The sequence below is a fragment of the Oryctolagus cuniculus genome, chromosome 5, assembly GCF_964237555.1.
Source record: "Oryctolagus cuniculus chromosome 5, mOryCun1.1, whole genome shotgun sequence".
NCBI classification, from domain to species: Eukaryota; Metazoa; Chordata; class Mammalia; order Lagomorpha; family Leporidae; genus Oryctolagus; species Oryctolagus cuniculus.
Genome location: NC_091436.1, coordinates 119,638,838 through 119,664,559, shown reverse-complemented (window position 1 = coordinate 119,664,559; position 25,722 = coordinate 119,638,838). Strand labels below are relative to the sequence as shown.

The 25,722-nt window shown below is 40.3% G+C and overlaps 1 long non-coding RNA gene across 3 annotated transcripts in view; it reads right to left on the bottom strand.

Annotated features, from left to right (window-relative positions):
* LOC103349776 (uncharacterized) overlaps positions 1–25,379 on the bottom strand; it is a 233,388-nt gene extending 208,009 nt beyond the window's left edge. Inside the window, exons 1-2 of one of the 3 annotated variants that reach the window (XR_011389006.1) lie at positions 24,927–25,379; positions 5,172–5,266 (exon numbers count right to left, since the gene is read on the bottom strand). This is a non-coding gene — a long non-coding RNA (uncharacterized lncRNA). The remainder of the gene's footprint in view (positions 1–5,171; positions 5,267–24,926) is intronic. The other 2 variants (XR_011389007.1, XR_007922949.2) reach the window with 2 other exon arrangements.
* Between the last annotated feature and the right edge of the window lie 343 nt (positions 25,380–25,722).

Below are 25,722 nucleotides of genomic sequence, written 5' to 3'. Positions count from 1 at the left end.
TGATAAACTGATTATGTCAGCATTTGAAATGGCTAAGGCCTCCCATATGTTATTGCATCAACCTGCCTCTATGCTAAAACAACAATTTCAAATTTCAGGCCCAGAGTATTCTAAGAATGTGTCTCTCATGTCAACATTTTAGCTCCTACTCCAGTAAATGAGGACATCAATCCTAGAGGACTTCAAAGTAATCAGTTACGGCAAATGGATGTGCATTTAAAGTTTGTTCACTTAAATTTGTTCATTTAAAGTTAGTTGATACCTTTTCTTCAGTCATTTTGGGTATCTGCACAAGCAGGTGAAACCTTTCATCACGTTAAAAATCATTGCTTAGAGGTTTTTGCTGTCCTTGGCATTCCACATTCTACAATGGCCCAGCTTATGCAAGTATGGCCTTTGCCAATTTCTGCCAAATTTGGGGCATTCTCTACATTACACACATCCCTTATAACCCCCAAGTTAAAGCTGTCATTGAATGCTCTCACTTAAAACTAAAGCTTCAATTTAAACAAACAAAAAGGGGAACCTGAAGGTACTTCACAACATCAAAGCCCACATCACAGTCTGAAACTAGCTTTATCTACTTTACATTTTTTTAAATTGTGATAACCAGAATATGACTCCTATAGAAAGACGTTATGGTCAGGAATCTATAAGTACTTCTCCACTTGTCTACTGGAAAACACCAGAAAAAGGAATTTGGAAAGGTCCACATCCCTTACTAACCTGTGGAAGAGGAGTTGCTTGTGTCTTTCCAGAAACAGCTGCAACACATTTTTGAATTCCAGGTTATTGCATCAAGCCATGGCATGGCATGGAGGACGACCAACCAAATCAGCATTATCCAAAGATGATGCTGTGGCACAGTAGTAGGATAAGCCTCAGCCTGCAGTGCTGGCATCATCCCATATGGGCACCAGTTCGTGTCTTGGCTGTTCCTCTTCAGATCTAGCTCTCTGCTAATGGCCTGGGGAGGCAGTAGAGGATGGCCCAAGCTCTTGGGCCCCTGCACTCCCGTGGGAGACCTAGAAGAAGCTCCTGGCTTCAGATCAGCTTAGCTCTGGCCCTTGTGGCCAAATGAGGAGTGAACCAGCAGATGGAAGACCTTTTTCCTCTCTGTATAACTTTAGCTTCCAAATAAGTAAAAACCTTTAAAAAAACTGATGCTGGGACCTGACAGAACCTGAAGAACTCACACCACACTGTTCTTATTCAGTCTTGTGTTTTTGCACTGTATGTTCTCCCTATGATGTTGGCTGACATAGGAATCACCATTGGGAAAGCAGTTCAGGCAGCTTTTGTTGAGCCACCCCCAAGTCAGTTCTGGAATGTAATGTAGGTATTCCAGGGTGTTCTGGTAAAGCAGGGGCTAGGTGGACCTCACCAACTGTCTTCCTCCTTGTTATCCTGATAACTCTTGGATAGCTTTTATTTTAATTTTTGAAAAACAGTCATGAGTCAAAAGAATATCAAATCAGTGTTGGATGGGCCACCCAGCTGTAGGGAGAGGGGTTGGGAGCCCTAGGCCTTTGGAGGGAGGGTACTGGCATAGAGGTGTCTGCATCGATTTTTTTCTCAGGATGAAGCGTGGTAGATTTTGAAGGTAAAACTTTCTGAGTTTATCATGTTTTAATTTGAGGGACAGGTAGTGATAAATCATCACCAATTGCCCCCTTATCTAACTCCAAGGAAGTGGGAGTCTCAAAGGATCCCCTCCTAGGGAATTGGGGCTGCCTTAACTGATTCTACACAGGCCTGCTTATGGCACCAGCTCCACCTCACCCTCAGGTGCCAGCCTCCTTACCATCACTGTTCCTGTGGGGTATAGCCAGGATTTTCCTATCAAGTGTCAACTTTCCCTCTTAACGTCTGCGTCTTGTTCTGGGTAGAAAGGGAATCTGATACTGGAGATGACTGGTTGCTATATTATGGGTTTGAGTCGCTTTTGGATATAAAGCAATCTTGTTTTGAAAAGCATGTGGAAAGGAGGAAAGAGGGCCTCATCCTACACTTACTGAGACATACTATTTGGTCTCTGATCTTTTTAAGGATTCTGTTGGTTAAATGCCTGAAGAGGGAGGGGGGTTGGCCTTCAAACTGTACCAACTTTGTTAACCAACTGTTGAAGGCTCTGAAAATAAAAATGATCTTGAACCCATAAAAAATCATTCAAAAGGACAACCATACAGGTCTCTCTCATGTTTCCTACAAAAGTTGTTTTTTTAAACAACTGCATCTCTAATGATAACAAAAATCAAACCATTTTGTTTATCAGCCTACTGCCATTTGGCTTCCTATTAATTTAACAGAGCCAGGTGCACAAACTCCCACATTACATATTCTTCATTCAGTTATCCAAGCAGTTATTAGAGCTAAACACATGTTAAGGTTAGTTATTGGCATCATTCTGACTATAATGGGAATCTACCTCTGGTGTTGCTCTTGTTCAAGAAATAGAAATGCATACTGTTGTTAATAACATGGTGGTAAATTCTTTACAGCTGTGACAAACTCAACATCATCTAGATGTTATTTTCAGGGATGAAGTAGATATCTTAAAGGTGCCATTTTCTGGTTAGGACAAGATTTGGATGCTATACGTACTCAGATGGAATTGCCATGTCATTTTAATATTGCTACATATTGTATTACTCCTTTCAGATATAATTCACCTGAACATAATTGGAATCAGGTAAAAGCACATATTTTAGGTGCTTGGAGATGGCATAATGCTACTTTAGATAAAATTTCCTTAAAAAGGGATATTGATCGTTCCCATACTCTTTATTTAGATACTACTGAAGATGACATAATTTCTAGTATTAATAAAGGTTTACAAACTTTCAATGGAGCTACTTGGTTCCAAAGAAACTACATTTTTATGATCACAATTCTGCTTATTACTTTTTTTTCTGTTTTCCCTTTTGCATAGTCTGCCAAAGCACAACCTGCACAAGAAACAAAATGAAGATAATCCTGCTTCAACTATGACTGTTCTTCAAAAAACTAATAAAAAAGGGGGAGATGTCATGGACCACCACATGACCTGAATTCTGCTAAAGGCATGCTTGGCCAGATTGCAAAGTCATTGTTCAAGTTACGTTAACAGTGGCTAAGGTCATTTGACATGATCCTCCAAAGCAGCTAAGGAAACGCTGTGGACTCTGGTAAACAACTAGTGAGACATTCGTCCCAGTCAATAATTAGTCTCCCTCAAGGTTCCTACACATTGTGATTGTTTTTTATTCCAAGCTTCCAAGCAAACACATCTTTCTTGTAAACACCAGAACTCTCCATTGTTCTGTTTCACTATGTTTAAACTCCCTCATCATAAAATCCTGTTTTCACAAAACTGCACATGTTTTATGATTAATCAATCTCATAATTGACAATAAATATTTGGAATAACCAGGCAGCTGGGCCTCTGCTTCTGCCTTCACCTTTGGCAGCAGACAAAATGTCCCCTGGTTTCCCCCAATTAAAATCTATAATCTGAGTCTGCTTCCTTAACCTATGTGACTAAATCCTCTTTTGGTTTAACCTGACACCTTGCTTTGCTAGACATAGCAGTAAATGATAAAATTCAGTATCTAATGAGATTTGAAAACTTTTCTCCCTATGAACCAGGTTCCAAGCAACTGAAACCATAGTGTATTAATGAATATATAGTGGATTGTACTGTGATACCAGATAACCCCCAAAACTTGGTAGCCTAACATAAAGTAAGTTCATTTACCATACTAAATGGTCAACAGGTGTCATCAGATATTGGGAAAACAAAGAACTAACTATAATACTCAAAAGGCAAGTCTGATCCCACATTTTGGAATCGGGAAAAGTGCTATAACAAACATGGTGGTGCAAGTATTTCTTTGATACAAGTGTTCATGTCTTATGGGTTTATACCCAAGGACAAAATTTTGAGTGAAATAAGCTAGACACAGAAAGATAAATGCTACATGGTCTCCCTTATATTTTGGAGTTGAAATTAAACATATATGTATACCAAAAATAAACAAAAAAGAATGCTTGTATGTAACAGTATTATTGCAAAAAATGGCTTTGTCAAACTTTCATGTCTTTGTCAAATTGTTAAGAATGACATACTTCTATAGTTTTAAAGACATGTAATTATCTTAAAATTTACTTCGGGCCAGCGCCGTGGCTCACTTGGCTAATCCTCTGCCTGCAGTGCCGGCACCCTGGGTTCTAGTCCCGGTTGGGGTGCCGGGTACTAGTCCCAGTTGCTCCTCTTCCAGTCCAGCTCTCTGCTGTGGCCCAGGAGGGCAGTGGAGGATGGCCCAAGTGCTTGGGTCCCTGCACCCGCATGGGAGACCGGGAGGAAGTACCCGGCTCCTGGCTTCAGACTGGCACAGCACCAGCTGCAGTGGCCATTAGGGGAGTGAACCAACAGAAGGAAGACCTTTCTCTCTGTCTCTCTCTCACTGTCCATAACTCTCTCTGTGTGTCTCTTTCTGACTGTCTAACTCTGCATTGCCAAGAAAGAAAGAAAGAAAGAAAGAAAGAAAGAAAGAAAGAAAGAATTTACTGTGTATGAGTGAAATTGACATCTTTTCATTTGATTAGTTTTAGCCCTTGCCTATATTCTACTAAATTTGGTCTTTTTAATTTTTACTTGGGGGCTGGCACTGTGGTGTAGTGGGTAAGGCCACTGCCTGCAGTGCTGGCATCCCATATGCATGCCGGTTCTAGTCCCGACTGCTCTACTTCCAATCCAGCTCTCTGCTATGGCTTAGGAAAACAGCAGAAGATGGCCCAAGTTCTTGGTTCCCTATGCCCACATAGGAGACCCAGAAGAAGCACCTGACTTCGGATCGGTGCAGTTCCAGTCGTTTACAGCCAACTGGGGAGTGAACCAGCAGATGGAAGACCTCTCTCTCTCTCTCTGCATCTCAGTCTCTCTGTGTGTAACTCTGACTTCCAAAGAAATAAACAAATCTTTAAAAAAAAAAAAGGTTTTTGTTTACTTGTTGAACTCTTTATGTAGAGGGATATTAAGCCTTTGACCATAATGTGAATTAAAAATGTTATCTCAAAAAAAAAAAAGCAAGCAAGCAAACAAAATGCAGATTTGATAGAAAATGCATCCTAGTGTGTGTTTCCGAGGTTTTCAAAGAAGGAAAAGGGAACATGGAAAATTATGCCCTCACCCTTACAGCCACCTTGTGGAAATGGAACAAGTCTCTTCTGGTCACATCTCTCTGGGCAGAGGCAGGCACAGGACCACAGCTAATTTCACAATGCACTGGGAAAATGCAATAGAGGCATAAATTGCTACCATATACACTGAAGAAGGGGAAATAAAATGTTTGCAACAAACAACCATTAAAACTTTTAAAGTGTGACTAGCAATCATTCTATTTCATCAGATATACCTTAACAGAGTACAAGACAGCCAAGAACTCACTAACAAAGAATATGATAGGAATATGATAGGTTATGAAAAGTAGATATATGATGAGTTGAGGGGCCAAAGGATCAGAATTTATATTTAACAAGTTGATACTTTAAAGGCAAATCAGAAAACCTGGTTAGGCCCTAGATATTAAAGATTTAAAGCAACATTTTAAGATAGATGTACATCATAGGACTTAAAAGTTATGCTTCAGTAGTTGTTAAGACTTTAATGGAAAAAAATTTCTACAATATTAATGGGAAGGATGCTTCCAGAGTAAGTAGCGTGCTCTTGCCTAGGCTGAGGCCTAGTCAGATAAAAAAAAATTAGAGCTGCTGTCTGTCTCTATTTCCCTCTCTGTGTATCTCTCTGCTTTTCAAATAAAATTAAAATAAATAATATATTAAATTTTTTAAATATATATTTAGCAAAATAAATGGAGTAGGCATGGTTAACATGCCACTTGAGATTCCCACATCCATATCAGAGTGCCTGGGTTCAAGTCCAGGCTCTGTTCCTAATTCCAGCTTCCTTCTGAAGTGCACCCTGGGGGACAACAGGTGTACCTCACATTCTTGGGTCCCTGCCACACATACGGGAGACTCAAACTGAGATTTGGGCTCCTGGCTTCATTCCAGCCCAGTACAAGCTGTTGTGGGCATTGGAGAATAAACCAGCAGATGAAAGAGACAGACAGAAATTTAGAGGAAAATTGTCCCCATCCCCTAGAGATGATCACAATTCATATTTGGTCTTTGATCTCTTACAATCTTTTTTCTATAAATATACAAATATACAAAAGTATACACAGCCACAAACACACACTACATTTGACTAACAGTATGACCAGGCTGAATCTACTCTGTAGCCACTTGCTCCTCTGGTTCATTTTTTTCTAAAGCCAAGTTAGCCCCTTAAAAAGGGTGATCTAACTTCCCCAGTTGCTACCTGTTAAATTAATAAATGCATAAATAAATAAATAAATAAATCTGTGTTTGTTTAAGAATTCAGGGGAGAAAATATAAATTTAAAAGACAAAGAAAGTTAATAATATAAGACAGAAAATTTAAACAGCCATTTGCCCTGTAACATTGATGAACAGTGGTTAGAATATATGGGTAAACTTTCAAAACTCCTATGTAAAATACAAATGAATAGAGTACAATGTGGCATTGATCTGTTATATTTTTGGAAATTGGTTTCCAATACTTTACTGTAATCACTTACGTCAAGCAATACTTTAGGCATGAAGTGATATTTTGACAATTATCAGTCAGATCATCATAGATGCCTCAAGAATCCTTGTTACTTTTTCTGGCTGCATGATGGTTTGATAGTTTTCAATTTGGTTTCATATATCCTTTTTCAAAATTATGCTATATATATAACTGTTGTGCCTTTACCACAGAGATCGTTTAAGGTCCCAAGTAAACCCTAAAAATTATTCTTACACATTTAAATTAGAGTATATTTAAGAAAAAAAAGAACAAGACAATACAATTTTGAAGTCATTTGGCAAACTGATTCTGTCAAGAAAGCTTAGTTTCATTCTGTTTGCTGCAACAGCTTTTTTTTCATAACTTCACTCTTCTTGTTCTTGTAATACATTTGGGAGGCCTGTCAAGGCCTATCCACTCTCTAAATAGCTTTGCAGATTAAATTTTTAACTCTCTTCTCTTCATGCAGATGTATATTTCTGACAAAGAATTGCCCTGAGATGTCAGCTTCCATTTTTCTCACTGAAAAGAAGGCTTACAGGTGCAACTGTGGATTCTCAAATTTTAACCTCACCAGGAAAAACACAAAGACACATATATATTCCTCTCAAAGACTATGCATCTGTGTTTGTGTGATTGATTCTTGCATCTCCTACCATTGCTTTTTCTTCCTCTTCTTCCGTAAATGAAAACTGAAGAAAGCAGTGTAAAGAATAAAATTAAGAAAATGAATATAATTTAATTTAAAAAATTCCCTTCTTAATAATGAAGACATGTCACAGTGCTACAGAGGCATCAAATAATATTGCATAGTCAAACGATAAAATTTGGAACAGGTGTCCTTTTACAGAGAATATCTGAGATGAACAATAAGTTCATTCCAAGCAAAGAAAACAACAGAATAAAAGCCATATATTTGTACACACAGCATGATCTGTATAATTATTCTCAAAAATTAAATTAATACTAAGTTCTAAAGAACCACTTTGGAAATGGGCATTTCCTGCAATGTCCTACAGTGTTGAGTTGCATTTAGTCCTGGAAAGTGAGGTGATAGGCTCCTAGCCATTGGTAGGACCCACTTTACGCCATGTGTCATTTTCATTCCTCTAAGGGTCTCTGTTCTGTAGCTTAGATTCTGGCTTTTATAAATAGTCTGGTTGATACCAGGGCAATTTTTTAAAGGCACCTAAATTACTTATACTGAGAAGTGGGTAGTGAATTTTATTGGATTCAGTCTGACTTTTATTTAAAATTAACCTAACACGAAGAGGGAGAGTAGTAGTACAATGAGCATTTAATTAATTAGAAGACACATTTTATTCTAAACTTAGTCAATAACTGCTCACAAGACATTGAGAAATCCTTTTTAATCTCATTGCCTTTCAGTTCCCTTAATTGTAAAATAACAGAGTTAAATTACATGATTTTCCAAAGTTTTCATGTTCTAAAGACTCATGGCACTGTACAGAGTATAACTATTTAACATTGTAGTAGGAAAGGACATCAGGGCAAAAATAAATGGAATATATGAAAGTAACAAAAGAAACCAGAAATCCCAAATCAACAAATTTGTGTAAGTGATTACATCTAAAAACATAATGCTAATGATATGGTGTTTATATATTTTAAGAGTTCTTTTATTTAGGAATGAATATCGAAGACTGACTTTACAATAATCCAACTGCATTGGGAGATGAGTGTTACTAAATAGAAGACAATAAAACAACAGTAGCCAGTAATTGGTGATTATTGTTGTAGACTGGCCCTTAAGAAGTTCATTACTCTACACATTGGGATATATTTTAACTTTACCATAATAATGCTTTAAATTGTTTTCTGTGTTTGCAATAGAAAAACATCAAGGCATAGAACAGTAGCCTCATGTTTAAAGGGAGAGGGCATAGCAAAGTACTTATACTAGTTTAATTTCCACAAAATACTGTAAACAAAAAAAGTTACCCATGATGTTGAAAACAGAAAGAATGGACACAACGCAGGAACACATTGTAGGAACACAATGTAGGAACATATGACATTTAATATAATTTTGACTTTTAAATCACTTGAATATATTATTATTTTAAAAAGCTAAAATTGTGCTACTAACATTTAATGAACAGAATGAGCTTCTCTGCAAATGATTCATTGTTAGCTAAACATCTATATGGGAGAACAAATTAATGTTAATCCCTACCTCACACCATGCACAAAAATCAATTCTAAGTTGACTATAAATCTAAATTTTAAGGTTAAAACAATGAACCTCTTAAGAGAAAATAGAGGGGTTTATGCTCATAATTTGGGGAAAGGCAATAACTTCTCAAATAGGATGTGTGAGTACCAAATCATAAAAACTGTACTTTGGAAATTTATATTTATTAAATACAAGTTGGAAAAAAAAAAAGAGAGAGGGAATCTAAGAAACTCTCACAGCCCAAAAAAGCTTAAGGAAGCATGATAAACTAAATATAAAAATCTGGTTGGGAACCTGTAACAGAAAAAAAATAATAATAACCAGGAAATATGAATAAACTATGGGCAATAGTTAACAATAATGCATCAAGTCCAGCACTGTGGAATAATGGGTTAAAGCTACTGCCTGAAGTGCCAGCATCCCACACAGATACAGGTTCAAGTCCCACTGCTCAACTCCAATCCAGATTCCAGCTAATGCACCTGGGAAAAGCAGCAAAAGATGTTCTCCTACCACCACATGGGAGACCCAGAAGAAGCTCCTGGTTCCTGGCTTCAGACTGGTTCAGCCCTGGCGGTTGTGGCCACTTGAGAGTAAACTAGTGAATAGAAGATACTCTCTCTCTCTCTCTCTCTCTCTTTCTCTTTCTCTTTCTCTTTCTCTTTCTCTCCCTCCCTTCCTCCATCCTTCCCTCCCTCTCACCCTCCCTCCCTCTCATCCTCTCACCCTCTACTTCTCTGTAACTCTTTCAAATAAATAATTTTTTTTAAAAATTGATCAACATTGGTTTATTAATTATAACAAACTCAGGATACTAAGATGAGATGTTAATTATAGAGTAATTTAGGGGCCGGCACCATGGCATACTGGTTAGAGCTGCCACCTTCAGTGCTGGCATCCGATATGGGCACCTGAGACCTGGCTGCTTCACTTTCAATCAAGCTCTTTGCTATGGCCTGGGAAAAGCAGTAGAAGACAGCCCAAGTGCTTAGGGCCTTGCATCTGCATGGGACACCCAGAAGAAGTTCCTGGCTCTTGGCTTCCGATCAGCCCAGCTCCGGCCATTGCAGCCATTTGGGGAATGAACCAGCAGATGGAAGATCTCTCTCTATCTCTCTCTGCCTCCACCTCTCTGTAACTTTGCCTTTCAAATAAATAAATAATTTTCTTTTTAAAAAGTGATGGGGTAACTAGGCATGGAGTACACAGTAAATCTCTATACTATCTTAACAATCTTTCCATAAACAAAAATATTTTTTACTTTATTAAAGTTATTTTATAAACAAATTTTCATAAACAGAAATTTTCTAAAACAATAAGCTTTTTGAAAAAAGACATTTTATAATAGTTAATCAAATGGCCTATATATTGAAAGTAAATCAACATATTTTATTACCAGTAAGCACAAATTAAAACTGCAATAAGGAATATGTATATACTTGGGATGCCCAAATTCCAAATCAGAGTACCTGGGATGGTTTCCTGACACCTCTTCTAATACAGCTTTCTGCTAATGTACCTAAAAGGCAGCAGATTACAGCTCAAGTACTTGGGTTCTTTCCACTAACATGGCAGAACTGGATGGAGTTCCTGTTTCCTGGTTTCAGACTGGCCCAGCCTTAGCTGTTGTGACCATGTGGATCTGGAGAACAAGCCAATGGATGGAAGATTCATTCTCTCTCTCTCTCTCTCTCTCTCTCCCCCCCCTCCCTTTCAAATAAATAAATCTTCTAAAAAAGTTTTATATTTTTAGAAGATTTATTTCATTTATTTGAAAGGCAGAGTTAGAGAGAGAGAGAGAGAGAATGGAGAGAGAGAGAGAAGGAGAGATAGAGAGATCTTCTATCCATTGGTTCACTCCCCAAAGGGATACAACAGCCAAAGATGGGCCAGGCCGAAGCCAGGAGCCAAAAACTTCTCCTGGTGTCCCACATGGGTGCAGATCTTCTGCATCAGCCATCTTCTGCTGTTTTTCCAGGAGCATTAACAGAGAGCTGGATCAGAAGTGGAGCAGCCAGGACTTGAACCCTATATATAGGATACCAGAATTTGCAGGTGATGGCTTATGCCATTATGGCACAACACTGGCTCCTAAAAAATGTTTTAAAAAACCCATTATAAAGACCAACTAACTGACCAATAATATAAAAACTAATATAAATTATTGTCCTGAATGTAAATAAACTAAATTTTAATAAAAGTATAAATTGGTATAGTTCCATCAGAAAAACTCTAGTAGTATATATTAAACATGAATATTGATATACTCTATGATTTATCATTTCCACTTATAGGAATTTAACTGAGAGAACTGAATGCATACATATATACATATATATATCAAAAATACATATATACAATATTTATAGCCAAAAACTGGAGACAAATGAATAAATACACAATAAATATCCATAAATATACTATGAGATACTCATAGGTTAGAGTATTTAACATGAATTAAAAAGGAATATGCTACCATCATACACAATAATATCAATGAATCTCTCAAATTTAAGGCTAAGTAAAAGAAGTAAGAACAAATGTACAGTGTGTGATTTCACTTAAATGACATTCAAAACAGGCAAAACAAATTTAGGGTGGTAAATATGAAATTGGTGGCAAAATTTAGAAAATTTACACTTTCTAAAGTGGGCAAAAGGCAGCTCTCTGGAGATGTGAAATATTTTTATCTGAGCTGAGTACTTTCCTATAGGAAAATTTGACCTCAGAAAAGAAAATATTTTTTTTTTTTTGACAGGCAGAGTGGACAGTGAGAGAGAGAGACAGAGAGAAAGGTCTTCCATTTTTCCATTGGTTCACCCCCCAATGGCTGCTGCGGCCAGCGCGCTGTGGCCAGCGCACCACATTGATCCGAAGCCAGGAGCCAGTTGCTTCTCCTGGTCTCACATGCGGGTGCAGGGCCCAAGGACTTAAGCCATCCTCCACTGCACTCCCAGGCCATAGCAGAGAGCTGGATTGGAAGAGGAGCAACCGGGACAGAACCGGCACCCTGACTGGAACTAGTACCAGGGGTGACTGCAGGCGGAGGATTAGCCTATTGAGTTGCGGCGCCAGCCGAGAAGAAAATATTTTAAATGAACTTTAACTAAATGAAATCAGGTCTAAAAACAACAATAGGAAAAAACTTGCTTACAATAAGTATGGCAAATCAAGGACAATTATCTTTTTTTATTTAATAAATGTAAATTTCCAAAGTACAGCTTTTGGATTACGGTGGCTTTTCCCCTCCATAACTTCCCTCCCCTCCCACAACTCTCCCATCTCCTGCTCCCTCTCCCATCCCATTCACATCAAGATTCATTTTCAATTATCTTTATATACAGAAGATCAATTTAGTATATATTAAGTAAAGAATTCAACAGTTTGCACCCACACAGAAACACAAAGTGTAAAGTACTGTTTGAGTACTAGTTATTCCATTAATTCACATAGTACAACACATTAAGGACAGAGATCCTACATGGGGAGTAAATGCACAGTGACTCCTGTTGTTGATTTAATAATTGACACTCTTGTTTATGGCGTCAGAAATCACCCTACACTCTTGTCATGAGTTGCCAAGGCTATGGAAGCCTTTTCAGTTTGCCGATTCTGATCTTATTTAGACAAGGTCATAGTCAACGTGGAAGTTCTCTCCTCCCTTCAGAGAAAGGTACCTCCTTTTTTGATGGCCGGTTCTTTCCGTTGGGATCTCACTCACAGAGATCTTCCATTTAGGTCCTTTTTTTTCCCCACATTGTCTTGGCTTTCCATGCCTGAAATACTTCATAGGCTTTTCATGTGGATCCGAGTGCCTTAAGGGCTGATTCTGAGGCCAGAGTGCTGTTTAGGACATCTGCCATTCTATGAGTCTGCTTGTGTATCCCGCTTCCCATGTTGGATCATTCGCTCCCTTTTTAATTCTATCAGTTAGTATTAGCAGACACTAGTCTTGTTTATGTGATCCCTTTGACTCTTAGTCCTATCATTATGATCAATTGTGAACTAAAACTGATCAGCTGGACTAGTGAGATGGCATTGGTACGTGGGATTGAATTGGAATCCCCTAGCACATTTCTAACTCTACCGTTTGGGGTAAGTCCGATTGAGCATGTGCCAAACTGTACATCTCCTCCCTCTCTTATTTCCACTCTTATATTTAACAAGGATCACTTTTCAGTTAAATTTTAAACACCTAAGAATAATTGTGTGTTTATTAAAGAGTTCAAGCAATAGTATTAAGTAGACAAAAAATACTAAAAGGGGTAAAGTAGTAAGTTGTTTATCAGCAGTCAGGACAAGGGCTGATCAAGTCATTGTTTCTCCTAGTGTCCATTTCACTTCAACAGGTTTCCTTTTTGGTGCTCAGTTAGTTGTTACCAGTCAGGGAGAACATATGATATTTGTCCCTTTGGGACTGGCTTATTTCACTCAACATGATGTTTTCCAAATTCCTCCATCTTGTTGCAAATGACCGGATTTCATTTTTTTTTTACTGCTGTATAGTATTCTGTAGAGTACATATCCCATAATTTATCCAGTCTACTGTTGATGGGCATTTGGGTTGATTCCAGGTCTTAGCTATTGTGAATTGAGCTGCAATAAACATTAAGGTGCAGACAGCTTTTTTATTTGCCAATTTAATTTCCTCTGGGTAAATTCCAAGGAATGGGATGGCTGAGTTGTATGGTAGTGTTATATTCAGGTTTCTGAAGAATCTCCAAACTGCCTTCCATAGTGGCTTTACCAGTTTGCATTCCCACCAACAGTGAGTTAATGAAGGACAATTATCTTAATATTCATATAGAAAAGGTATATAAACAATGTTGAGATCCAAATTTAGCAAGCTAGGAAGTAGTAAGAGATGTTAAAGAACAACACTGAGACTATACTGGAATACATTTATATATGTATATATTTATACATACACATTATACATATGTATTTGTAAAGTGTCCACATTTTACAATAAAATATTATTTTAGCAGGATCAGAGTTGAAGATCAATCAGGGAAATCAGACAAAAGAATTCCCTTGACATTATAAGAGAAACACATCAGGAATACAATGTTCAGGGAACTTTAACTCTCAGCAAATGTTCAGCTTCACCAAGTGAAAGCTGAGGTATAAGCCTGATTTTAAGTATGCCAGGATTTCTGTGGAGTAAATTAAACCCACATACAAGGTTCACACCCTACAGACCAGGCTAATGGGACGTGGCTATTTAAAGGTGGAACTGGGGTGAAAACCGGTTTCTTTGGTGGTGGTTGTAAAACACGTTGGACATTCTATTTCTTTCTGTCTTCTCCTTCTGCCTCTGGAGCCCAAAGACACTGTGTGAGAAGCCCAATCATTTTGAAGCCATCATACTGGAGGGAATACACTGAGAAGGAGACATCAAGGGATTCCAGACATTTCAGCCTCCAAATCTTTCAGAATTTTCATGCTAGGCATAAAAAATTGAGTCACAAAGCCTCTGATATGAGTTTCATGTTGTCTCTAACCACTACAACCTTGTGAGACACTTGGAGCTACAAACACCTAGCTAAGCCTTTCCTGAATTCTTTACCTACAGTAACCATAATAAGTAACTGCTATTGTTTTAATACATTTTGGGGTGATGGTTAATGGAGAGACAGTGACTGAAATGAATTCCCGGAGAAGAAAGGAGGTAGTTCCAGAGAATGGAAGCTAGTAGGAGCAGTGTGTTAGGAGCAAGTTGACACTGTGTCCTCTCAACCTTTGAACCACCACCACATCTGGGATGCTTATAAACTTTAATAAAGAGGTCTGTCATGTAAAGCAATGTACTGAATCCCAGTAGAGCTAATCAAGACAGAGGATACAGCTTTTCTGCTTTCAGAGAGAAGAGGAGCACGAGGCTTATCAGGTCATACAGAGCTGGCAACAGCTCAGGCAGGAAAAAAAAAAAAAGAATACTTGGTTAACAAAGAGGAGCTGGCACTGAGGCATAGCAGTCTAAGCCTAAACCTACCATGCCAGCATCTCATATGGGCACTGGTTCATGCCCTGGCTGCTCCTCTTCCAATCCAGCTCTCTACAATGGCCTAGGAAAGCAATAGAAGATGGCCCAAGTGCTTTGGCCCCTGCATCCATGTGGGAGACCTGGAAGAAGCTCCTGGTTCCTGGCTTCAGATCAGATCAGCTCAGCTCTGGCTGTAGCGGCCATTTGGGAAGTGAACCAGTGGATGGAAGATCTCTCTCTCTTTCTCTCTGTCTCTCCCTCTCTCTATCTCTGACTCTACCTCTCAAATAAATATCTTCCTTTCTCTGTCTCTGATTCTCTCTCTCAAATAAATAAACAAAATCTTAAAAAAAAAAATACAGGGAGACAGAGAAAGAGAGACAGACAGATGCTGCCAGAACAGATGCTAAAACCTAGTACAAGAACATATCTGCAGTTTGCACCTCTCTTCACCTACTGGAACCCTCATCTCTCCCCTAAATCCTGAGCTCCCACCCCACATTCAGCTGAATGAAGAAATCTAGGCAAGTCGCTTATCCTCTGTGTGCCTCAGTTATCTCATGTGAAATGGTACCTATAAGTTAGGATTGTCAGAATTAAATGAGTATTTACATATGAAGTACAAACTAAAGCTTTTCCTATTATAGTTACCAGGACTTAGAGGCATAAAATTAGGAAGGTAAATCCTAAGACTAAATTACCTGCCAACCAAATGAGTACATTGTGTTTGGAGTATTTCTGGAAATGAAACCCTTTTGTAACATGTAGTCAAGAAGCTTCAGTGATCACAGGAATTCATATTTGAAGATCAGTAAGGCATTTTTTTCTTATCTGTCAAACTTATAATGATTTGTTAAAATATACAACTCTCCATGCTGGTAAAAGTACAATAAAGTTGGTATTCACATGTCACTAGCTGATATTTAAAGCATAATATTCTTTTAGAACCAATTTAATGTGCATAAAATACCATAATTATGTCCCTTCCCTTTATACAGTAAAATACATATCAATATAATCTAAGTAAACAAGTAGAATTTAGGAAAATATTTAAACGCTAAAATGATATTTGTAATAGAAAAAAAAAGTTAAGCAGGCCAGCGCCGCAGCTCAATAGGCTAATCCTCCGCCTTGCGGCGCCGGCACACCGGGTTCTAGCCCCGGTCGGGGCGCCGGATTCTGTCCCGGTTGCCCCTCTTCCAGGCCAGCTCTCTGCTGTGGCCAGGGAGTGCAGTGGAGGATGCCCTAAGTCCTTGGGCCCTGCACTCCATGGGAGACCAGGAAAAGCACCTGGCTCCTGCCATCGGATCAGTGTGGTGTGCCGGCCGCAGCGCGCCGGCCGCGGCGGCCATTGGAGGGTGAACCAACGGCAAAGGAAGACCTTTCTCTCTGTCTCTCTCTCTCTCTCACTGTCCACTCTGCCTGTTAAAAAAAAGAAAAAGAAAAAAGAAAAAAAGAAAAAAAAGTTAAGCAAACAAAATACATTTCTAACAACGAAAGCCCAAACAACAGACTACTACAAATGCATTAAAGGTGACATTAGTAAGAACTCCAAATGATAAGCAGAAATTTTGTCTACATAAAACCTCGGGTACTGTTGAAACCTCCTGAACAAAATTACTAATACTGCACAATGTTAGATTTATTTAGATTGCTGCCACAAGGATGAATACACTGAAAAAAAATTTAGGAACATCTCAACAATGGGAAGTTTTGAGGGGCCGTATATAGAGTTCAAACTGTATTGGGTGATTTTAAAGAAGCATGTCAGGAGCAAGAGCCAGTTCTTGATTGGATGTTATCATGGAGCACAATTTGGTGGAATTGGTAACCCTTATCCAAGAAGTAGGAAGATTAAATGTGTCTAGATTTGTCACTGATCAAGAGGCAATGATTTGATTACTGAAAAGAGTAATGTTTGTCCTTTTTTTTTTGTCATAATGTGTCCTTGTCTTTGATTTCTTATGAACAACTGTTAATCTTGAGTAAAACACTGAAATTTTATTGGAAAATTTTCATTTTCCTTTTATCAAAATTTTCACTTCTAATTGTCAGCAAGATAAATTTTAACTTTCCATTGCAATGTGAACTTACTTGTATAAAAAGGAACTCCAAATAGACATAGCAAAAATACTTAAAATAAATCAACATAATAGAAATCATAAATTATGGATTATGAAGGTACAGAAAATTTTGGGTTTTTTTTGAAGTGTGTGTCTATATTTTCTACAGAAAGCATATTTTATATCATAAGTCTAATAGTAATAAATGTTTAGATATATATTGCTAGGGCAGGCAATGGGTTAAGCCACCATCTGCAGCGCTTGCATCCCATATGGACTCTGGTTCTAGTTCCAGCTGTTCCATTTCAAATCCATCTTCCTGCTAATACACCTGGGAAAGCAGCAGCAGAAGATTCAAGTATATGGGTCCCTGCTACCCACAAAGGTGACCCAGAAGGAGTTCCAGGCTCCCGACTTCAGCCTGGCCAGTCCCAGCCATTGCAGCCATTTGGGGAGTGAACCAGCAGATGGAAGACTCTTTCTTTCTCTTCCCCACCCCACCCCACCCCCGCCACCTTCCTTTCTCCAACTCTCGCTGCCACTCTGCCTTTCAAATAAATAAATAAATCCTAAAGGAAATGCATTTACTATTCTACAAGAATGAATTGCATTCCAATAAGGAGAGAACAGTGAATCCTATCCCACTACAGTCCCATGGTTACTATATTGATGAAAAAGATAGATGAGTTATCCTATAGAGGGAAATGATAGCACTGTTACCAGTCCATGCTATTCAGCCTTTACTTGCCATGCAAGGAAATTATTATACCTTAGAGGAAATGGTTGATTTACCATGACCCCTTGTGACTTATACAAACTGGAATGGAAATGGAACAGGTTTCCCTCTAGTACCAATCTTGTTAACAAGTCATATTCTCTAATGCTAGTTTTGGAACATAGAGAGAAAGAGTGGTTATGAAAAGATATGGTTCTTCGAACAATAACATCCACTCTGTCCACAGCAGGACTTCCCATCCTATCTAGAGGTTCAGGTTCCTCCAGGCAATAATGAGTTAGGTCAGAAGTTCTCAGCCTTAATTCTACCATAACACACATCATACTACGTGAACACTGAAAACTTGCTCCCATAACAGATTTCACTGAAACTATTTTTCTGGTAATATCTGACTAAAATAATGTATAATCTCCCAAATAACAAAACTGTTAAGGAGTTATAACTAACTTCATTACTATAGCCACAGTAAATCAAAGTTTATGAAAAAAATAAAAAAGAAAGTATATGAATGTCTTTAATCATTTCTCTTCCATTTAAGACAACATATGACAATGCAACTGAATGAGAGTGAAATGATAGTGAAAATTTTGACTTCACTAGTTTTTATTCTTAAAAATATGGAAGTTTACAAGGCAGAACAAAGTTGGGGCTGAGTAAGATGCTCCCCCATGAATGTCTCCCACAGAGACAGCTTTACAAGAGATAAGCAGTCTGGGAGAGAGACCAAAGTGCCTGATTTTTGTATAATAAAAAGGATACATTGAAAAAGGTGGGAAGGAAATAGCTGCCACATCACCACTCCTTCAGTTCTAAGCACAGTACAGAGAGACATCAACTGCTTAAAGGAGGAGGGAACAAAGCCCAGACTTCAAACTTGAAACTCAATTTCAAACCTGTTACATTAAATCTAGAGTCAATCAAGGCCCCAGCCTCTGGCCCTAGGCAACCATTCAGAGTGAGCCTTTGCATCCTTTGTAGCCAGGTGGACAGGGGCCCACATATACCATCCCTCCCCCAATATCCAGCAAACAATAGAGCAAGACTCTAGCCACTGGAGAGTAAGCAGGGAAAGCAAAGTTACGACTTTGCCTTGAAGCTGTGCTACACCTTCTTCCATGAGACCCAGCACCAGAAAAAGTCCAAAGGCCTCTATCTCCAGGCCAGTGTTCATTGACAGTTTCTAGATCTGCCCCAGCATTAGGTGGAGACTTGCACCCCAATAGGATAGACTCATTTCAGCCTGTATTACCACCAACATTTTGTAGACCTGGTATGTACCCTGAAGTTCTGCAGAGTTCAGTATTGTGAGATTCAGGTATGAGTCATTTTAGTATCAGCCTGGGAGGCCAAGGGACTGCCTTTGCCACATGAAAGTAAGGCAAAAAAAGTGAGCTCAGGACTACGGCTTGAAGCTCAGTGCCAGTCCCACTATGGTGAGATCCATTACCAGATAAGAGACCAGAGGGCACTTACTCCAGGCCAGTATAACAAAGACTTTAGATTACCCTGCCATCAGATGTAGACATGTGCCTTCATAAGATGAACAAGAGTTTTGGCCTATATCACCCCCGAACTCTCACAGGTTTGGTGTGCATCTGCAGGACAGCATGGTGCCTTGTAGCTGTGCGGTGCAGATGCAATCAGCTCAGTTTGGCTTAGACTAAGAGACTGATTTCACAATTCCTCCACAAACAATGGGCAGACATAAAGGAGCAAGGTTTGAGACAGTGGAGAGTATGGCACTAGGTGAGCACATAGCTGCATCTCCAGAGCTGGTATTTTGCCACAGCAGGTTAGGCTGTGGAGGACTAGTTCAAGTCCCAGCAGCTATACTTCCAATCCAGCCCTTTGCTAGTGCACCTGAGAAAGCAGCAGAAGATGGCCCTGATAGTTGGGCCCTTGAAACCCATAGGGAAGACGAGGATGGAGTTCCTGGCTCCTGGTCTCAGCCTGGCCCAGCCTCAGCTGTTATGGCCATTTGGCTCCAGAGTGAATCAGCAGATGAGAAATCTCTCTCTCTCCCCCTCCTCCTCCTCCCCTCCCCCTCCCCCTCCTCCTCCCTCCTCCCCCTCCTCCTCCTTCTCTCTCTCTCCCCCTCCCTCTCCCTTCCTCTCCCTCTCCTCCCTCCCTCTCTCTCTGCCTTCCTTCCTCCCTCTCTCTGCCTTCTTTCCTCCCTCCCTCTCCCATTCTTTCAAATAGATAAATAAATAAATAATTTTTAAGGTAAAAACTGCATCTTGTATCTGATAAAGCCATCACTGGGCAGATTCTTGTAGTTCTTGACCCTGGGCAGATTATTGTAGTTCCTGACCCTAGGCCTGTGCCTGTGCATGGAATATCTGGACCTGCCCCCAGTCCCAAATGGAGACACTTGACCCCAGTCTATTGGGCTTATTTTCTGGTCAGCAATCAGCTGTGGCTGGTTGCTGAAGCCTTGGGCCACAAGTTCACCCCAGCAGCAGATAGCCTATAGAAAGTAAACCTTGGGGCAGGCGCTGTAGCGTAGTGGGTAAAGCAGCCACCTGCAGTGCTGGCATCCCATATGGGCACGGTTTGGAGTCCTGGCTGCTCCATTTCTTATCCAGCTCTCTGCTATGGTCTGGGAAAGCAGTACAAGATGGTCTAAGTCCTTGGGCCCCTGCACCCGTGTGGGAGACCCAGAAGGATCTCCTGGCTTGAGATGGGCACAGCTCCAGCTGTTGCAGCCAATTAGGGAGTGAACCAGCAGATAGAAGACACCCCCCGCCCCGCCTCTCCTTCTCTGTGTAACTCTTTCAAATAAATAAATAACTCTTTAAAAAAAAAAAAAAGTAAGTAAGCCTTGGTCCTACTCCCGCTGCCATGGTCTTGACAGGCTGTGGGCTCTGGTTGTGATCCAGCTTTGCTGCATAAGTGGCCACAGGGCTGCTGATTCTATTTTTCCCTGAACCAGAGGCAGCATGAGAATAACACAGAGAGAATAATTTTCTGCTTGGGGAAATAAAAGGTATGCAAGTACCAAGAAATTGCATAGAAATAGAGGCTGGCACTATGGAGATGGGAGTCCCTGCCAGACTGAGCCAATGCTATTGTGATCAATGCAAGCACCTAAATGACACCTCAAGGTCTCTGAGCCAGTTTTCCACAATCCCAGTCACAGTAGACTGAGGTCTGGCACACCAGGGACCACAAACCTTAATTACCCTACAGGCTGTTATGGACACTAATTGGAGCACCCTATGCACTGACTGCTGCTAACATCAGTTGCAGTGAAAGAAGACACAGGGAAACTAGACTACAGCATCCAATTGGAAATAAAACCAAAACAGCCTACTAAACTGACACCTGAAGACACATTTTCAAGAAAAATTTTTCATCAAGAAAACCACTCATCAAATGTGATCAAAAGAACTAATCCAGCATATGTGCAAATAAAACCATAAGAACACAGGAAATACAAAAAAGCAAAGCAATATGATGCCCTTAAAAAAACCAATACTTTAGTAACAGATTCCAAAAGAAAAAAGGAGATGGATGACATAACTAATAAAGAATTTAAAAGAATACTTAGTAAGAAGCTCAAAGATATATAAAACAATGCATGCAGTTGAATGAAATGAGGAAAACAATGCATGGTATAAATGAGAAAATTCACTAGAAAGAGAGTTTGAAAGAAACCAAACAGAAATCATGGAAATGAAGATGTGAGTCAAATAAAAAATACAGTTGAAAACTTCAATAACAGACTGATCAAGCAGAAGAAAAGCATTTGAACTTGAGGATATATTCCAGTCAGCCTCCCCCTTCCAAAAAAAAAAAGATAAGAAAATAAAAAGAATGAAAGAAATCCCCAAGACCTTTGGGATACCATTAAACGAACAAATACTCAAAATGTGGGACCTTCTGAGGGCAGAGAGAGGAGTAAAGGCTTAGAAAACCTATTCAATGACAAAAGAGCTTAAAAGCTACCCAATCTAGAGAAATTTATGGAAATCCAAGTACAAGAGGCCTGTAAGACCCCAAACAGACATGACCAGAAAAGATCTTCACCATGGTACATTATAGTCAAACTCTCATAGAGAATTGTAAAGTAGCCCCCCCAAAAAATGAGCATCAGGTCAATTTTAAGGTAATCTCCATTAGATTAGCCACAGATTTTTCAAAAGAAATCTTACGGACCCAGAGAAACTGAAATGATATATCTCAAGTTCTAAAAGAAAATAACTGCCAGCGAAGAATATTTTACCTAGCAAATTTATCTTTCATAAGGAACAAAGACTTCCCCAGACAAGCAAAAGCTGTAGGAATTCATCATCACAAAACCAGCTTTACACTTGCATGCATAGTGGGCTTTTTAAAAAGATAAATAAAACTGATATAAAGTTTTAATTAAGAATAAAAGTTATTTAAATAAATAATGTCAGAAATTAAAAAGGAGATGTCACAACTGATAACACATAGATACAAAATTTCTTGAAGACTTGTTTAAAAATAAATTTGTCTCTTATTTTTTTCACTTTATTTTCCAAGAACTTTATAAAGAATCCTCACATTATGGCACCCTGGATAGTTATTTATTCCTATATTTGTCTGTTTATGAGATACAGAGAGACAGACTTAGAGCAAGCTCCTATCCACTGGTTCACTCTTCAAATGCCCACAGCGACCAGGACTGGGTTGGGACAACAGATGACAGCCAGGAATGTAATTCAGGTCTCCTAAATGTGTGTAGGAACACAGCTATTTGAGCCATTACTGTTGCCATCAAGGATCTGCATTAGTAGAAACTGAATCTAGTATATGAAGCCAGGCATCAAACCCAGGAACCTGGATGCTATCACTAGCCTAAATGCCCAGTCCCTTCAGGGATTATTAACAACTATATGTCAACAAATTGGAAAAAGAAGAAATGGATAAATTCCTGGAAACATTTACCAAAACCAGGAACCAGCACTGTGGTATAGCGGGTAAAGCCACCATCTGCAATGTCGGCATCCCATATATGGCACCACTGCTGATTCAGCTCTCTGCTATGGCCTGGGAAAGCAGCAAAAGATGGCCCAAGTCCTTGAGCCCCTGCACCCATGTGGGAGACCTGGAATAAGCTCCTGGCTCCTGGCTTTGGATCGGCACAGCTTGCAGCCATCTGGGGAGTGAACCAGAGGATAGAAGACCCCTCTCTCTCTGCCTCTCCTTCTCACTCTATGTAACTCTTTCAAGTAAAATAAATAAATCTTTTAAAAAAACTGAACAACTGAAGATACAGAAAATCTAAACAGAACAATAATGAGTAAGGAAATTAAATCAGTAATCAAAAGTCTCCCAACAAAGAAAACTCCAGGGCCAGATTGCTTCACCACCAAATTCTACCAAATTTTTAAAGAACTTGTACCAATCCTCAAACTATTCCAGAAACTTGAAAGAGAGATAACTCTTCCAAATTCATTCTGCCATGCCAGAATTACATTATTCCGAAATCAGGAAAGGACACAGCATAAAAAGAACACTACAGGGGGGCGGTGCTCTGGCTTAGGGGTAAAGCCACCACCTGCAGTGCCAGTATCCCATATGGGTGCTGGTTCCAGTCCTGGCTGCTCCATTTCCTATCCAGCTCTCTGCTACAGCCTGGGAAAGCAGTACAAGATGGTCTAAGTCCTTGGGCCCCTGCACCTGTGTGGGAGACCTGGAAAATCTCCTGGCTCCTGGCTTTGGATCGGTGCAGCTCCAGCTGTTGCAGCCAATTGGGGAGTGAACCATCAGATGGAAGACTCTCTCTCTTTGCATCTCCTTCTCTCTCTGTGTAACTCTCACTTTCAAATAAATAAATAGATCTTAAAAAAAAAAAAAAAAGAATACCACAGACCAACATGCTTAATGAACATAAATGCAAAATCTCTCAAAAATACTAGCAAAAAAAAATCTAAGAACATATCAAAAAAGATCAAACACTCTGACCAGGTAAGATTTATCCCAGGGATTCAGGAATAGTTCAACACATACAAATCAATAAATGTAATACATCACATTAACAGAAAGCAGGATAAAAATCATATGATCATCCCAGTAGGTCCATAATAACTATTCAATAAGATTCAATATCCATTCATGATTAAAGACCTTGAACAAACTCTCTCTCTCTATATATATATAAGAAATATACCTCAACATCATAAATATTATATGTGACAAATACATAGTCAATCTCATATCGAATGGGGAAAAGCTAAAAATATTTCCTCTAAGATCTGAAACCATGCAAGGATGTCCACTCTCAGTTCTTAAGAAACACATCACCAGCCGGCTCACTAGGCTAATCCTCCGCCTTGCGGCGCCGGCCGCAGAAAACTGATAGGAAAAAAATATTTGTGAACTATTCATCTGAAAAAAGATTAATATCCACAATATATAAGGAACTCAAAAAGCTAACAATAGGGGCCAGTGCTGTGGCATACTGGGTAAAGCCAGGGCCTTCAGTGTCAGCATTCCCTTTGAGCACTGGTTCAAGTCCTGACTGCTCTACTTATGATCCAGCTCCCTGGTAATGCACTTGGGAAAACAGAGGAAGATGGCCTAACTCCTTGACCCACTGCTGCCATCTGGGTGACATGGAAGAAGCTCCTGGCTCTTGGCTTTGGATTGGCCTGGATTGGCCTAGATCTGGCCATTGCAGCCATTTGGGGAAAGATGGAAGATGGATCTCTCTCTTTCTTTCTCTTTCTCTCGCTCTCTCTGCCTCTGTCTCTCTATAATTCTGCCTTTCAAATAAATACATCTTTTTTAAAAGCTTAACAATATTTGTCTAAAAATCCAGTTAAGAAATGGGTAAAGGATTTGACTATACATTTCTCAAAAGAAAAAATACAGAGCCAACAAACACATGAAAAAATGTTAAATATCACTAACCATCAGGACAAGGAAAATCAAAACCACAATGTGGCGTCAAATTCACTCCACTTAGAATGGCTGTCAAAGAGACAAAAAAGGGCACTGTGTCCTGCTCCCGGGCGGGCGGGGACGCCACGCCGATGCTGGTGAAGAGGCGCCACATGGACTCCGACCTCGGTGATCTCAGCTTTTAGGGTTTGGGGAAATCGAGGCTCGGAGTCTCTGTCCTCCACCTCTGCTGCACTTGCTCCAACTTCTAAGGAAGGTGCGGGTGTCATCAGAGGTGGCGGGAAATGGTGGCCTTTCCTATCAGCAAAGAGAGCACCCGGTGCGGGCTTAGGAATGAACCATCGCGAATCAGAAACAAGGCCCAGAAAACCATGACAGAAAACGGCTGCGACTGACGGCCAACGAAACTGACGGACCCGGAGGCCCATCACGGCTTACCTCAGGCGGAGACAAACCGTAGCAACATGGCCGACAGCCTGGTCAGACAGACGCTGGTCAGGCAGACGCTGGTCAGGGCGGCTGGGCGCTGCGTCTCCCTGCGTAGCGCGCCCAGAGGTTTTCCTCTGATCTTTCCGCCGCTGCGTGAGCAGGGCAGGAAGACGAGGCCGTGCATGACAGAGGTGTCTCCCCCGTGCAGGGTAACGCAGGAGCACAGTGCCTGGGATTACTGAAAATGTGTTTTTTAAGAGTTATAACCCGGAGGCCTGTTGTGACCGAGGCTCCTGAATCACTTCCGGGTCGTGCTGCCCCCTCTGACCCCTCTACCGCCAGCTCCTTCACGTCCTTAGCCACAGAAGGCACAGAGTGAACCTGCATTGCTAATGCAGACACGGCCTTCTTCGAGGAGGGGGATGACAGGAGCGTGGCTCCATGGTCCTCAGGAGCCGGTGGGGTTAAGACAAACACTCCTGGCAGCACACGGTGACGCAAGACAGACTACGAGCAGCAGCTGGGGTGAGAGTGAGGGCAGATTGAGGTCTGCGTGCACAGGCACCCGATTGTGTGAAATTTCAGTAAACCATGCCCACCTTCAGCACAGTGCTCCCGACACTGCCAGCTCCTAGCCTCTAAGCAAGAAAGCTCCTTGGGGTGCCGCCCGACCTATCCTCTGAACACTGGGAGGTGGGGACGGCTGGCTGGTCAAGAAAGTAGGCTGTGAGGCTGGGGGCCAGCAGGGAAAGCAAGCTCCGCCTTCTTTTGTGCCCTGCTCTGGGGTCCCTCCAGCAGCTCTCTG